Source organism: Peromyscus leucopus, chromosome 8b (assembly GCF_004664715.2).
Source record: "Peromyscus leucopus breed LL Stock chromosome 8b, UCI_PerLeu_2.1, whole genome shotgun sequence".
Taxonomy (NCBI): Eukaryota; Metazoa; Chordata; class Mammalia; order Rodentia; family Cricetidae; genus Peromyscus; species Peromyscus leucopus.
The window spans coordinates 81341021-81357386 of NC_051086.1; the positions used below are offsets into that span (position 1 = coordinate 81341021).

General features: G+C 38.6%; 1 protein-coding gene across 1 annotated transcript in view; it reads right to left on the reverse strand.

The window, feature by feature from the left end:
• Positions 1–9752, reverse strand: part of Kcnj16 (potassium inwardly rectifying channel subfamily J member 16) — a 57342-nt gene extending 47590 nt beyond the window's left edge. Inside the window, exon 1 of the mRNA XM_037200680.1 lies at positions 9701–9752. The gene's annotated coding sequence lies outside the window, so the exon portion shown is untranslated. The remainder of the gene's footprint in view (positions 1–9700) is intronic.
• Positions 9753–16366: the final 6614 nt, after the last annotated feature.

The following is a 16366-nucleotide window of genomic DNA, read 5'->3' on the forward strand; positions in this document are numbered from 1 at the left end:
TGTATAAACAGCCAAGTCCACAAAATTGCACTCACTATATAGAAATTATCATGGCAGTACTTCATACATTAAATAGACATTATTTTATATAGACTCACACATTCAAGGCCTTGCAATTGAACAACACTATCCCTGGGACACAATGTTATGTTACTCCTAGCCTTCTAGCTCTGTTCATTCTGTGTTCCTGTTTCTGTTTTCCAAGCTGACCCAGTGGATGACAGCCAAATTCTATGCACAATTCAAGAAGCAGTACCCACTATTTACATTTGCAAAGAACAAGCATGAGTTGACACATCTGTACAGGAGAAGCTTTAAACACACTCTGCTACAGCAACTCAAAATATAGAAACAGTGTCCCAAGGCCCAGCGCTGTTCATAAGTGTAAGGCACACTGCATTTTGATTCTGTCTGGTTTTTGTTGGGTCTGTGTGTCCTGTCCACATTTCCTACATTCTCATTTGTTGCTCTGATTACTTCTTTATCGGGTAAAACCTTAGTACAAACTATGCAATCTTATCTCCATCTCAATATCATTATTAATAAAATTTCAGTCATGAGGAAATGAAACAATCTTCTATTTCCAGAAAGCCTAAATTTGAAAATGAGTAACTTATAAATCTTAGATCATTTGTGCCAATTAGCCACCATTTTCTCCTTGCACCCACCCACAAGTTGACTCAATTCTGAACCAAACAAATGTTGGGCTAAACATTCAAAGTAGATCTTCTGATGAGATAATCCTGGTACATCATGAATAACCTGTAATTTTCTGGCACTTTCTCAAATTCCAGTTACAAATTCAGGAATGATTTCAGGGGGTCACCTGTAAACATAATTCAAAGTACAATGCAAGAGAGGTGAAAGTTAAACTCCCTACCTAATTAGCTTCCCAGAAATGGCTGACTGTGTCTTTTCAGTGTTGGTCAGCGAGAACTACTATGTTCTTCTACAGCAAACTCACTGTCCCGTCCCCATTGATAGGAGCCCTGAATCACAGACCTTATTTTATAAAGTTATTTTGGATTATTTTCCCAAAGTAGAGACAAAATATCCTAAAGTGCTCATTTCTTGGGCCAGTCTCATTATAGATGAGATCAAATACACTTGTAAAAAGACTGGCCAAACTCTCGGATGAATGGATATTTTTCATGGGCGGAGCCGGTTAGTTAATTACTAATAGAGCTTAAGAACATTGCCCCCATAAAATCCATCCTACATTTGAAAGATGGGTACATAACACAAGGACCTGAGTTTGGACTAATAGTAGCCATTTGAAAAGCTTAGCATGACTGCTCAAAGGTCTTAAATCCTAGCACTGAGGGGTAGGGGCAGAAACAGGAGGATCCCTGAGGCTTGCTGGCTGCCAGCTTATATCCAGATTCAGTGAGACACTGTCTCAAGGGAATAAGATAAGGAGTTGATAATGCAAGACATCCAATATCCTCCTCACACAAACAACACACACACATACACACACACACACACACACACACACACACACACACACACACACATACACTATACTTTCTATCGATGCTTCTCAAACTTTTCCATTAAAGAAACATGACTTCATATGGAGGAAGCAAACTGAATAAATTAGTCTTATTAAACTCCAAATTCTAGAGATTATCAGAATATAACATGGAAGACTCAAAATATTCCAGTCTTAGAATTTTTTCAGTGCATGACAGTGTTGAAATTATATATATATATATATATATATATATATATATGTTTCTCCAAACTAATTGTTTCAATGGATTATCACTTACCTTAGCTATTTTCCTTACTTCAAATCCAAATGTTGTAATAAATGAACAGCATATCGTCTGTACCCTACGATGCTCATAGCCCTTTATAGTCTCCTACCATTGTGAGGGCAACTATTCAGAGTCAGAACTCATGCATGAATAATACACTACATGAAGGTGCAGAAAAAGAGTAACTGCAGTTAGGGCAGGACCATGAGTGCCTTTTACATTAACTTGTCCTTCATCTCATGGAAGAGAAACCACTTTCTCATGATTAAGTTACATCATTAAAAGCTATAGTACCGGAAATGGTGTTTTAAATGAGTTATGAACAAGTCTACATGCTAATATTATTTACAGGCACATTCATGGCATGCAATTTCAAATGTATGCAGTTAATAGACTATGGATTTCAATTTCCTTAACAGAATCTGAAGCTTAAAAATGCATTATATTTCCTAACCAGATTGCAAAATGTCTTAAGAAGAAAATGCCCAAGTTACCATCATGGCTAATCCATGTGTCAACTCATCCAGGCAATGGTGCCCAATTTGATTAAAGAACAATCTAGATATTACTATGAAGCTGTAAGTTAAATTGTGTTTTGAATATTTCTAATTAGTGGACTTTGAGTGATCATACTACCCTCCAAAATATGAGATCATCAGATTACTTGAAGACTCCAAGAATGGGGGAGACAGCCTGCCTGAGGAAACTTTATAAGTTTCCTGTCTGATTATATTAATCAACACTTATTAGAACTCCCAGTCTGCTCAGCAGATTTCAGGATTGCCATTCCCTGTAAGTCTGTGAACTAATTCCTTAAAATCTTACCTCCACTACCACTCTCCTACTCTTCTTTCTCTTCTCCTTCCCCCTCTTCTTCTTTTTCCTCTCATTCTCCTCCTCCTGCTTATCATCTTTCTATACCCCTATTGCTTTCGTTTGCTAGGGAACCCCATTCAGTAAGCTATGACTGAGAGGAGAGGGGCAGTAATGGTAAAGGAATTATCAGAGTGATCTCCTGATGGTGGAGAATCTTGGAGTTCAGAGAAGAACCTGTTGGTATTTCAAAGTGTTTAGAGTTCCAAGAACACACTGCGGACAGCACAGCAAGACACAAACTGAGATGCTCACCCTTCTTTCCTGTAGAAAGTGTAGTAGGTTGATATATCACCACAGTGCTTGAACATTGTCTTCCCCTTAACTACTGAAAAATTAACCTTCCCCTGCTCCGTTCAGGGCAGAAACTAGATCTTAATTATTCTTAGTATCATATATTAGAAAAATGGGACTCATTGAGAATTGATGTCATGGGAACATGGTTCTAATTTGAAATGGGACTTAAGGAGAGTTTAAAATTTGGAATTAAGATCATATTTCTGCAACATGTTAAAGTTAAAGTTATCTTGGTGAGGACTTCTGGGAAATCTAATTTGAGGGTATTTCATAGATATTGTTTCTTCCCCACTATCCCTCTGTACCTACAGACAGTTTCAGGTTTATTGTTAGGACACCTTATATGGAACAAAGGTACTTGGAGAAGTTGTATTTACTAATGAATACTTCTACTGAGTGTTATGTATATTTTGTATAGATCCTTGATTTTGGAATAGTGAAACCCTGGAACAAGTAGAGGAAAAATTGATTTCACCTTTTCCTTTCACTTGAAAGCAGTTGCATGGAATGCTGCCATCTTCCCATTTGTTGGGTGTTGTTAAATGGATCTGAAGGGTGATGATAAAAGGAATCTGCAGAGAATGGCCAGCTCTGAAGGCAAGATGGGACTCTCCTTGATGGGGGAGATTCCATGAAATGCATTTCAAAGAGTAAAACCATCTTTCCCACAAAGCTGGACTGTTGGTTTTAAGAACTTTAGTCCAAACCACCTACCAGTTTATTTTAACTTTGATAGAAATCCCAAAAGGACTTCTTTAAAAAAATCATTATCATGGTTTCCAACAGAGACAATTTGGAGGTACTGAAGCTAACAGATGTGCTGACTGGTCTTGAATCACCCCCATGAGAACACGACATGTCTCCAGCAGGAGGGTAATGGAAGAATATCTTCTAATTCTGCCTAGTGGCCCTTAAACCTATGCTCACTTGGCAGTATCTTGTGTTACCAACATCTGAGACTATCCAGAGAAAGCATGGCTTCTGTGCTGATTAGATGTGTTTTTGTTCTTGTGTCTTTGTGGTAACTGCACCCTTAACTTCAGTCTTGGTGCTATGATGCCATTGGCTTATTGCACTGGGCAAGCTAGAAGAGTTATGTCTTCAGCTCTTGTAATGATTATACTAATTCTGCCTGTTCTTGTTTTTGCATTTTGCTCATCCACATTATTTGCCTATCATCCATGAGCCTCTCATTATCCTTTTACCTACTTAAAGACACTTTGTTATTTTTTCCCTACCATCTCAAAAGCTTGCTCTGACACATCTGGCTTACAGAATCTACACACTACATTTGCACTTCTCCAACTTTGCTTTTGCTCTGTCCACCTCCTTCCTGTTTCTTGAGCATGATATTGATCCTTTGTCTCAGGGATTTTCCATGAACCAGAACTGATATTGATGACTTCTTGCCACCTCCAGGTCTTCTCTCAGATATCACCTTTCACTGAGGCCTTTCTTGGCAAGCCTATATACAAATTCCAACCTGAAGTATGAAGCTTTAAAGATGGGTCCTACTTCCTAACATTCAAGCTCCTATTTAATAACTTGCCCTTCAGTGTGACCTGGATTAAGTGATTTATGTTAATGTTTTCTATTTATTTATTTTATGAGTCTGAATGTTCACCAGCATATTTGTATGCATACCACATGTATATGCCTGGTTCCTATTCACAGATCAGAAGAGAATGACAGATCCACCCTAGTACAGTTACAAATGGTTGTGAGCAACCATATGGGTGCTGAGAATTGCACCCAGGTCTTCTGCTCAAGCAATAAATGCAATTAACTATTGATACATCTCTTGAGTCCCCTATGACTCATTTTAATTTATAGAACATGGTCAAAATTAGGGGTTGTCACTTTCATGATGACATGGAAAAGGAACTCCAGTTCCTATTGTAACTTTTTGCTTGCTTGTCAAAATTGAAACCCATTGCTGTATTGTGAGCCACCTTGCAGGGAAGCCCATTTTGTCAGAAACTGAAGGGATGCTCTAGCCAAAAAGATAACAGAGGTAGTCTACCCATCCACTTGCCCATGAAGAAGCCTGTTAAATTCCAGATGATTATTAATCTTGAAAGAAAGATCATCTCTAGTGAGAATAGAAATAAATAATGCTCCTGTAAACAACTGACTACAATATGTAAGAGACATTAAGCACAACCCAGAAGATCTGCAGAAGCTAATCTCCTGACTCACAAATAGTGTGAGATGGAAAATGTTTGCTCCTCTTAACCACGAAGTTTCAAAATCATCTGTTATATATCAGTAGAGGATGAATATATTATCCTCACTTCTCTGTCCTTTCCATATGATCCCATCTCATATTCTATTTTCTTTCATACTACTTATCACCATTCAATGTGCTATTGATTTAACCTACATATTTTACTCACAGATAGACTCTCACAAGTTATACTAAAATCTGAGATTCAGCAAGTTGAGGATCTTCTGTCTCTATTTGCTAATATATTGTTATATTTGGTCAACATCTATCACAGAGTAGGTACATAACAAATATTTGTTGAATATATGGAATTATTATTATATCACACATACTTATCCTTTACATTTCTTAAGCCAATGGCTTCATTTTATTAGACAGTGTCCTACTCAATACTCAGATTTTGAGACTGTTGAGTCTGCTCAGAAGATCAACATGCAAATTAATTGATGGAAAAAAATGTACTGTTAAGTACTGTACCAACCAAATCAGGGAAATGATTACATATTTAACCCATTGTGTCAATTTTAAAGTTGATATGGGACAAGAACTTGAGAGTATGGTAGATTTTGAAAAATCCTAGAATTTGACAGTTTCTTTCTTCACAAGCATAATGTAGATATTACTTTCCTTATAGGATGGGGTAGCAGGATCAGATAAGCTCAAATTATATCCCATCTATGTATGAAATTCTCAAAGAATAAGTAAAAATAATCCCCTTTTTCACTTACAACATAATACTAGTGAGGAAATATATAATGTTTTATTATTAGAGAATCAATTTAGGAGTTAAAAATGAATGTGTGATAACAACATAATGAAAGAATTAGGGAGAAGTCTTGAAAGCTAAGGCCTTAGGCATGTGCATTGATAAAGCTTATTAAATGGTAGACACTTGATCAATTGGTTGAATCACATACCCATGGAAGGAAAGTCACTGATAAGTTCAGAGAAAAGGAGAAAGATGTGATATTGGCAGTCCACTTGAATTCCCAGCCGCATTAGAGAATACAGAAACCAATGTCAGAGATCTTGGTAGAAACCTTCCTTGTTCTCTTTAGTGAACACAGTTCCTCTTGGGGCGAGTGAATCAGAAAAGGGAGGTATTGGAAGGGGTCAGGGAGCACATGCACATTAAAATTCAGTCAAGACTGAGTTTGCGTCTTAGACCCAGACAGGCTGTGCAACTCTTCCAAGACTATACATCCTGAGTGTAAAAAACGCAAGCTTCATGCATAGGACAATTATAACAGAGCAAGTCCTTTCCAAGAAGTCTATGAATAGAGGCCTTCAACATCCAGAACACAGTAATCATCCCAAGAGCTTCCTCACCTTTCCCTGGACATATTTATGATCCATATGGTGCATGAAATAACCAAACGGTCCACCAAATTTTTAAAATTAGGTTTGTGGCCACCTTTCCTAACACTAGGAATCAATATGGGATACTCAAATGTAAACTTCATGTTTGAGAAAATATCAACAATGTTTAAGTGGCAAGTTTTACAAACTGAATCAAGAAATTAAACAGATTATTTGACTATCAAATATTTACTTTAGATGACCTTTATGCACCTATCACTTATTCCGAAGCTAACATTTTGCCAATTCCTAATTTTATCTTAATTTATATTGAAGTCCTCACCATTAACACATATACATATTTGCAAGAAACATTTTGTCTCAGTGTCCTTGAAAACTCTCCTGAGTCAATGTACTAACTAAAAGACTACATCCATGGTGCTAGAGAGGCAGCTCATCAATGAAGAGTATTTGTTGCTCTTGAAGAGGACCAGGTTTGGTTCCTAGCACCCTCAAGGTGTGTGGGTGGGGTTTCTGTACTGTCAGCCCACTCCCAAAATAACCACACAGGGACTTATTATTAATTATAAATGCTTGGCTGATAGGTTAGGTGTGTTACTAACTAGCTTTTACAACTTGATTAACCCATTTTTCTTATTTATGCTCTGCTGTGTGCCAGTACCTTTTTTCAGCATGGCATGTTCATCTCCTGCTTCCTCTGCATCTCCCTGGCAACTCTGCTCTCCTTCCCTGTGCTCTCTCTTTGTCCACAAGTCCCGCCTAACTTCCACCTGCCTAGTTATTGGACATTTAGTCCTTTATTAAACCAATACAAGTGACAAATCTTCGCAGGCAAAAGGATTATTTCATAGCAAAGGTGGCTAGCAAATACCATTATCTTCAATGCCAGGGATCTAACATCTTCTGAACTCATCAAGTATGCAGAGATATATATTTTATTTATTTATTTTAAATATTTATGTATTTTAATTGAAGCAAAGCACCCATACTTATAAAATAAAATTAATTAATTAAAAATAATGCATCAAATAGCACATTGAGTGTTCCTTTCATTCTGATTTTATGGTTTCAAACGTCAAATTTTGTTCTGGTTTGTTTTTGTTTGCTTGTTTATTTGCTTGCTTTTTGAAACAGGGTTTCTCTATATAGTCCTGGTTTGCCTGAAACTGGGTTTATAGACCAGGCTGGCTTTGAACTCACAGAGCTCTGACTGTTGAGATTAAGGCTTGCACACCACCCCCAGCATTTTGTATGAGACGGGAGTTTGGGATTTATAACAATTCCCCTGTTCTAAAATTAAATTTATGTAAGGTGATATCCATCAGAACCTTCTCAAGTCTCTCTCTCTCTCTCTCTCTCTCTCTCTCTCTCTCTCTCTCTCTCTCTCTCTCTGTGTGTGTGTGTGTGTGTGTGTGTCTGTCTGTCTGTCTGTCTTTCTCTCTCTCTTTCTCCCTGTCTTTCCCTCCCTTCCTCCCTCCTTCATTCCCTCTCTCCCTCTCCTCTTCTCTTTCTTTCTCCAGATTCTCTCTAGCCTCCCAACTCCCCAACTATTCTCTCCGAATTTGAATTGAACATTAAGCTTTGTTAATTTTTAGCCTTCATTTTTGGCTTAATTTCAGAACATCATTACATGTGTTCTAAAATCAGCTGTGATTCGAATACCTCAAGCTATATTTTTCTTATTTATTTATTTATTTATTTATTTATTTATTTATTTATTTCTGGTTAAAACTATACACAGAGAGTGCTTGGTTTACATTTCCCATAGTAGCCAGTAAGAGCACATAGATTTATTCTTTTATTTTTAAGGCCCTGGCTTTCACTGAGTGGTGAAGGGTAATATTAAAAAGTCATACTACAGCCCTCTCTTCTAAACCCACTCTCCTAGACATTCAACTCCACAGGGATAGAATCCATCAACAAATGTCATCTACTTTAGAGAAAAGTTTTTGATGACCACATAAGCCTGCCAACAGCAATTCAGTTTTATAAGTCTGAACTCCTAGAAGCCAGAGAATAGATATTAAGTCCACAATTTTCTGAATAAATTTTGAAAAACAAATTTTTTTTAAGATTTTCATAGACAAAAAATTGGCCCCAGGAATAATTCCTTGTTTTGGCCTTGGTTTGTTTAGTTTATGATAATGGTTTAGTCTGTTTACTTTGTACAGGCGTGAGGGAGCCACGGATGCCAGTGTGTCTGGTCTTCCTTGATTTCAGTGTCCTGAAACAGGCACTTCTCTGAACACAGACCTTACAGATCAGCACTGTCTCCTACTGGCCCCATCCCACAAGGCTTTTACACATTTGGCCCAAGAGCTTTGCATGATCCGAAAATGAGTTTTTGTTTTTGTTTTGTTTTGCTTTTTCCTTTTAGACTAGGGTGTGGTATGGTGTGCACTGCTACTGGAAATACTGAAGAGCAGAAACCTTTGGCTTCTTATCTCTAAAAATAAAAGTCTGACTAGGTTTAAAAAAAAAAAAAAGCTTTAAGTAATGGTTCTCAAACTTCCTAAAGCTGCAACCCTTTAATACAGTTCCTCATGTTGTGTTGACCCCAATCATAAAATTATTTCATTGCTACTTCATAACTATAATTTTGCTACTGTTATGAGAAGTAATATAAATATCTGATATGCAGGATATCTGACCCCAAAGAGATCACGACCCACAGGTTGAGAACTGCTGCTTTAGCGGAATAAAGAAGAAAGTTCCTGGTATCGAATTCATGTTAAAACAAGTCTAGAGAAATTGATGTTTTATTTCCTCTTGTATCTTTATATATACTTAAAAGAAAAAGTAAGTTTCTTGAAGCTTTGAGGGGATATAAAATACACAGTTTTTATGCATACATGCTGATAAATCCTCATATATACATCTGGGTTCCAATAATCTGATATTTGAAAGAAATCTGAGAATTCACCAGATGGGATGAATGTGATATACTGACTTTAAGATATCTAACCTGTATAATGATAGATGACATCTGTTTCACAGACTCTACAAACACCTATGTGAGCCTGCTTTTACCCAAAACCTCAAAAGAAATTCAGGAATATGACACACTATTACTAAATCATTTTAATTGCATTTCATTCAACACGGACATTTGCAATGATGGCCATGGAACCTTGACAATCTCCACACAAAAGGACCAGCAAGTATAAACTTTCAGCATAGCAAAAGAGTATGTAATAACAAAGTATGAAGTAATGCTTACCTTCATTCACACACTTCCATAGAGAGGTATGAGCTGGTTGCTTTCAGCTTGCAATGGTTAAGAATGTTCTTTAGTTAATAATAAAGGAAAGAAAAACCTCGGATATCAAGAACCCAGGTTAACCATTGACACTAGTTTGCTCCTCTGGTTCCACCCTGGAATCTACATCAGCAGCCCCTGGCATCTTAATAAAGCAGGCGATAACCGGTCAGCTGAGACAGCAATGACTTCACTGGTCCTGTTCCTCTGAAGGTCACTCAAGTATACCCTGACAGGTTTTCCTTTAGACGGGGATACAGAGAAGGAAGAAGAGCTCCCACACCAGAAAAAACTCAATTATGGCAGTAAATGACTCTGATGTTTACCAACAGGACTGCTCCTGTCTGTCTAAGACTTTGAACAGTGCCTTGCAATGAAACTCTTTTCAGCAGAACTGTCTGTCTCTATCCTAGCAAGTGAAGGCTGGGACTTCACTCCAACGAGCAGTAAGGAAAGACAACTGGAGATACCCAAGCATTCATTCCTCTACGCAAAATGCAATTAAAGATAATTCATTGTGGGCAGCACACTATATTAGCCCTGATAAGGTGGAAGATGGGTCTGGAAACTACTTTTTCGCACAAGCCCAGGAGTCATGCCTTAACAGTGAGGTAAATAAATAAAGCTCAGGTTATAGTCCAGGTCCTGATAGTCCGTTATCCTAGAGGGTAAGTAAAATGTTCAAGTCCTCATGTAGTCAGTGTGGCTCCCCAAAGACAGAACACAGCCTGAAAAGGGAACAGCTGAGTTAAAATGCTAGAGGAATGTTAAAGGCAGCCATGAGGAACTAAAGAAATCACTCTCAAGTTCTTGACGCTCTCTCCACCCCCAGGAGAGCTGTTTTCAGGAAAACTCAATGGGGTATTTTTCTAACTAGAAATTTGTTTTATTTTACTCCAAAGAGCAAGAAGAGGCAGAGGGAGAAAAAGACCCCTATAGCTTGGTTCACACTCCAAATTTGAGAGGCTTTTTCTAGGTTCTGGTTACTGTTTGCAGCCTGTTTGGTTTTGAATTCTATTTTCAAAGGGTTCAAAGCTTGGAGAAATAAGATTGTGCTTGAATGTGGCTGTTGTCAGCAGTTGTGAGAGATTTCTGGTGCTTCACTTCTTTTTGTATCTCCGTTTCCTCATTTGTAAAAGGGGAGAGATGGTGGCCATGAGCAAGAGCTGCAGCAACACCTCCCTCTGGTAGACAAACATTGTGCCAGACTGCTAGCAGACTTGAGATCTTGACATTCTAATGTAAACACGTGCTTGGCAAACTGTAATACAATACCTGCAGAAAAATCTGAATCTTCTGGGAGGCCTAACTTCTCAGTCACCCATCAATGTCAGGCAAACAGTGGGCCCAAAGCTTACCTTCTCTGTGAAGAAATTTCAAAGCTAGATTAAGTGCCCGTGTACCTTCATTTCTGTAATAACTGATGCAACAACTTTCACTGTGAGGTGGATGAAATCAGTCTGGCTTCAGTGTCTAGTGTGCATTGTCATTTACAGTGGCTAAAAGCTGACTTTCCTTTATGGTCTGCCTCAGACTTTGAGTTTGTGTGCATATGTACACCTGCATATATGCATGTTCTTGTGGCATAAACTCATGTGTGTGCACATGCATGTGAATGTCAGAGAGCAGCCTTGGATGCTCCTCCCCGAATAGAGTGCACCTTTTATCTTATTTTCAACTTGGAGCAAGTTTCCCTCACTGACCTAGAACTCACCTCCGGCAAGCCACCTCTCCCCACCTCTATAGTGATGGAATTATCACACCACTTTGTTGTTTTTGCTTCTCAGAGGGTCCAGGAATTCAAGCTCAGGTCCTCATGCTTCTATGGTGACTGCATCATCCCTGCAACCCTCAGAGGACTTTTATGTGAGTATAAAGATACAGTGACTCATTTGGTTCTGGGTTGATAATTTCAGGGAAGGAGACTTCATGTGAGTGCTCAGATTGGACCACGAGGATGAAGGATATGGTGTCACAGCATAGAGAAAAGCAGGACAGAAGATAAGATGAAATCAGATAGCTTCTTGACTCCAGGAGTCAAACCAGGGGCGTGTAACTTCATTGCTTCATTTGAAGTAGGTTCTGGGAACACCAGACATGCCCAGGCTGACCAGGAAGTAGAAAAGCATATTATAAAGCCAAATGGTATTTAAATGGTTTTTGTGTTGTTACTGTACTCTGCCCCTTCCATCCACAGGCACTGAACATGAGTTTAACTGAATTTCAGCTCTGTAATCTACAATTCTCCCAGAAGCAGAAAGAGAAACAGGTTAATGATAGCAACAGGTTTTCTTTAAGATTTGTTATATTACAGGGTGATAAAAATACTTGCCACTTTAATGTACATACTGTCATTGAGAATAATTTTCTTTTTTAGTCATCTCTTCTTTGCGGAGCTTTTTTTTTTTTTTTCTTTCTAGGATTCCTTTATTTTGTTTCACACAATGAACTCAAGTTGAAATAATTTCCAGGAAAAATACAATTTCATTCTTCTTCATAGCTGAATAAAACTCCTGGTGGAGCTTTCATGGTATCATAGGAGAGGTTGAGCCCTTCAAAGGGAATTTACAGGCTATGGGGATAGCTCAGTGAGTAAAACGCTTGCCAGGCAGGTATGGGGACCTGAATTCAGATCTCCAGCACTCAGGTAAAAGCCAGACATGGGGGTGATCCTCTGTAACTCCAGGTGTAGGAATGGGGACAGGCAGATTGTGGAGTTCATTGGCCAAGTAGCCTAGCCTAACTGATGAGCGCCAGGTTCAGAAAGAGATCCTAGCTCAAAATAATAGAAATCTAAGAAGACATCAATGTTGGGCTCTGGCTTCCACACTCATGTGTACACCCATATAAACACACACACACACACACACACACACACACACAGAGAGAGAGACAGAGAGAGAGACAGAGACAGAGAGACAGAGACAGAGAGACAGAGACAGAGAGACTTCTTCCACTATAGAACTCTAGTATTTTTCCTCCAGCCCTAATGTTTGTAGCAATGACCTGCACCAATGTTGCTAGTAACTGTGAGCTCAGAACAGTTCTTACATTTTTAAATGGCCATAAAGATAAAAGAAAGTTTAACATTGTGTGGTGTGTGGAAATGATATAAAATTCCAATCTTGAGATGGGCGGTAGTGGCACATGCCTTTAATCCCAGCACTCGGGAGGCAGAGCCAGGCGAATCTCTGTGAGTTCGAGGCCAGCCTGAGCTACCGAGTGAGTTCCAGGAAAGGCGCAAAGCTACACAGAGAAACCCTGTCTCGAAAAACAAAAAAAAAAAAAAAAACAAAAACAAAAACAAAATCCAATCTCAGTGTCCATAAATAAAGCTTATTGGAACACAACCAGACAACCAGGCTCATTCAATTTCACTGGATCAATAATGCTTATACTATAGTGGCAAGACTCGGGGACTTGCAAGGATTCATAGAGACTATGGATTTCAAAGCCTAAAATACTTAACATTTATCCTTTACAAAAGAAAATGTTTACCAAATTTCATTGTAGCTACACCACTTGATTCACTGGTCACTAAAGGCAAAGCTACACTTCTCTGATAAGTTAATCTCCTCGTGTGATTGAATGCACAGGCATTGCATTTCTATATCACAAGGTCCTACGGTTATGGGTGAGATTTTAAATGTCTGTCAAAGGTCACATGTTCCCACTGTGGTGTTAGCCATAGTGGAATACAGGGCTTCTTTGGAAGCAAGTTGGGTTAGGTCACTGGGATCATGCCCATGAAGCAAATGCTGGGACACTGGCATCTCCCTTTCTTTTTGCTTCTTGACCATCAGAAGGTGAGCAGCTTTGCTCCACCCAGACTCCCCATTATGCTGTATTCCTCTTCACAGCTCCTAAACTATGAAGATACTGACATCACAAAGACAAGACAGGAATCAGTGCTGAGCTGTGATCCTCCAATCCCCTCACCTGTGGCCTATTTCCTTCAAAGAGGTCCTAACTCTTCAAGGTTCCACAGCCTCCTCCAGAAAGTACCATCAGAGAGAGATCAAATACTCAAGATTTTGGGAGCATCTTACACCTAAACCATAATTAACACAATGTTACCTTTTTGGGGGGGTCAAAATGAAAATAATAGCATTGAAAAATCTCTCCTGAATGTTTAAATTTCATGTATTTATTATGAATAATATGACTAAGATAACCTCAGGTTTCTAAGAGTTTACTTTTACAATTTTTAATTATGTCTATATCTGTGTGGGGATATATACAGATGAGGAAGTGCATCTTCCTTCCAGTGGGGGCCAGAAGAGGATATCAGATTGCTGGAGCTGTATTTAGAGATGCTTATGAGCTATCTGACTTGGATAATGGGAAGCAAGCTCCAGGTCCTCTACATCATCAGTACTCACTTTTAATCATGAAGCCATTTCTGCAACACTACTGCTCTCAAATTTTTATTTTTGATTTTTATGTATATAATGTAGTATGATCATAGTCACCCACATCACTCTTTTTATCCCTCTCCCAATTCTGTTCACTCCATTCTTCACATGTGTGTGAGTGCGTATCTTTTGCAGGTAGCTACGTCTGCTGTTTGTGACTGCAGCAGCCATGCCACATCCAGAAGAAAGTTTCCCAGCATTCCTCTGTCCCTTTCCATCTCTGTCTCTTTTAATATTTCTGAGTCCTCTTCTGCAATATTTGCTGGGCCATGAAAGGAGTGATGTAGATGCCTTATTTAGGCCTGAGCATTCAGTGGTCTCATTCTTGATACATGCCTTATTTTAAGGACTGTTTAGTGTGTGTTTGCCCTGTCTTCATCTCTGTGAGAGATGACTTCAGATCACTACTTCAGTATTTCAAGTCATGGGTCCCTGACTCCATTGCCACATTGCTCTTTTCATTAGGTAACCTTTGATGGAAAGAAAATTACCTGCATCACTTCCTCTATTTCTCTCCCTTTTTCATACAGAGGTACAATGCTTTGCTTCCCAATTTAGAACCTTCTGCTGCTGTTTCAAACTTTGGGAATGAACTGTAAAAAGGCAAGACCTTGTTGCCTTGCTCCCTTCCAAGAAATTTTTTTCTAATGCTTTCCTTTCCCCAAAATAAGAATCAAAAATGATATTTCTTTTGACAGCTGGTAACTAATCCTGCTTTAGCAGGAAGGAGAGCAGGAAGCCAGCAAAGGAATTTTCCATTCCTGTCTCTTTCAATTTTTTTCCACATCAGGTACTTTTCAAAACCTAGACGTTTCCAGTGAGTCTGTAAGTCTTCTTGTTTTGTCTAGCAGAGTCACGTGTCCTTTAACTTCTCCTGCACTGATGAGAACCTGACTGAGCCTCTGTTTGCCTTTGGAGGAGGGAGAACATGAGAACTTCTGAATCTCCAAGGGGAGTGCAGCTGCAAAGAGATGCCTGGGCTTATGCAAATGGATTGTTTTTTTCCTTGTAAAGACAAAGTTCACACAGCTAGTCCATCGGATCACAGATCAAAATGTCCCCAATGGTAACAAGAACCACAACCTGACTCCTACAAGTCACTGCTCAGGCATCACTTTCCCCGGCTTGACTGCCTTACTCTGTTTCCCTTCAGCCCTTCCCCCACCCTTTCTTTATTCCATCCTTACTTTTGCATTTCATTACCAAACAGCTCTGGGTACTTCACTTTGTGTCTGGCCCTCCAAGACTCTAATGATAAGATGCAGAAGGAAAAGGAAAAGAATCAACTGGGCTGGGCGGTGGTGGCATACGCCTTTAATCCCAGCACTCGGGAGACAGAGGCAGGCGAATCTCTGTGAGTTCGAGGCCAGTCTGGTCTACAAAGTGAGTTCCAGGAAAGGCACAAAACTACACAGAGAAACCTTGTCTCAAAAAACAAAAACAAAAACAAAACCAAACAAACAAACAAAAAAAAAGAATCAACTTAAACCTGCTGGTTCAAGGATTAGTCCTATTGGCTTTTGCAAGACAAGGTAAAATATTTCAACAAATACTATTTGTAAAATCATGCAATTACTGTTCTTATTGAGATGATGTTTTGTACCTTTGTGAATGAAAGGTTTCATAAAAAAAGATATCATTTTGAGCATAGTGATTTATCGAAGATGAGTTTTCCGGCAGCATGTTGTATTCTACACAGGGGACGAAGGGATGTAGCATCACTCTAAAACCAAAGTAAACTTTTTCTGAAATGGGAATCAGATTAAGTTGACAGGGAGTTAGAAGGAACAAATTAGTGGGAGTGCTCAAGTTAGATGGTTAAAAAAAAGAGAAGTAAGCAGAAGCAAATAAAATAAAAATTTCATATGTTATTTAGCAGCTGATAAAACCAAGCTATAGGAAAGGAATAAGGAGTTAAAAATAATTATGGGTTTTTATTATCTGAACATGTGTGAAGAATTTTTCTAAAGATCTTTCATTTCTTCCTGAAGAAATGAAATACCTCAATAAAAGTATTCCACTCAGTAGAAACAATCAAATCTAGGGACAGCATAGTCAGAGAAAGCATTAGAAAGTAGAGTTGACTTCAGGGCAGATGAGTAAGTAGAGGGGTGGTCCCTGGCAAGACATTTTCTGTCTGTAGATTTGAATTTTCCAAAACATAAAGTATAAGACTTGGACAATCTCAATGATCATTATAAATAATTTATTA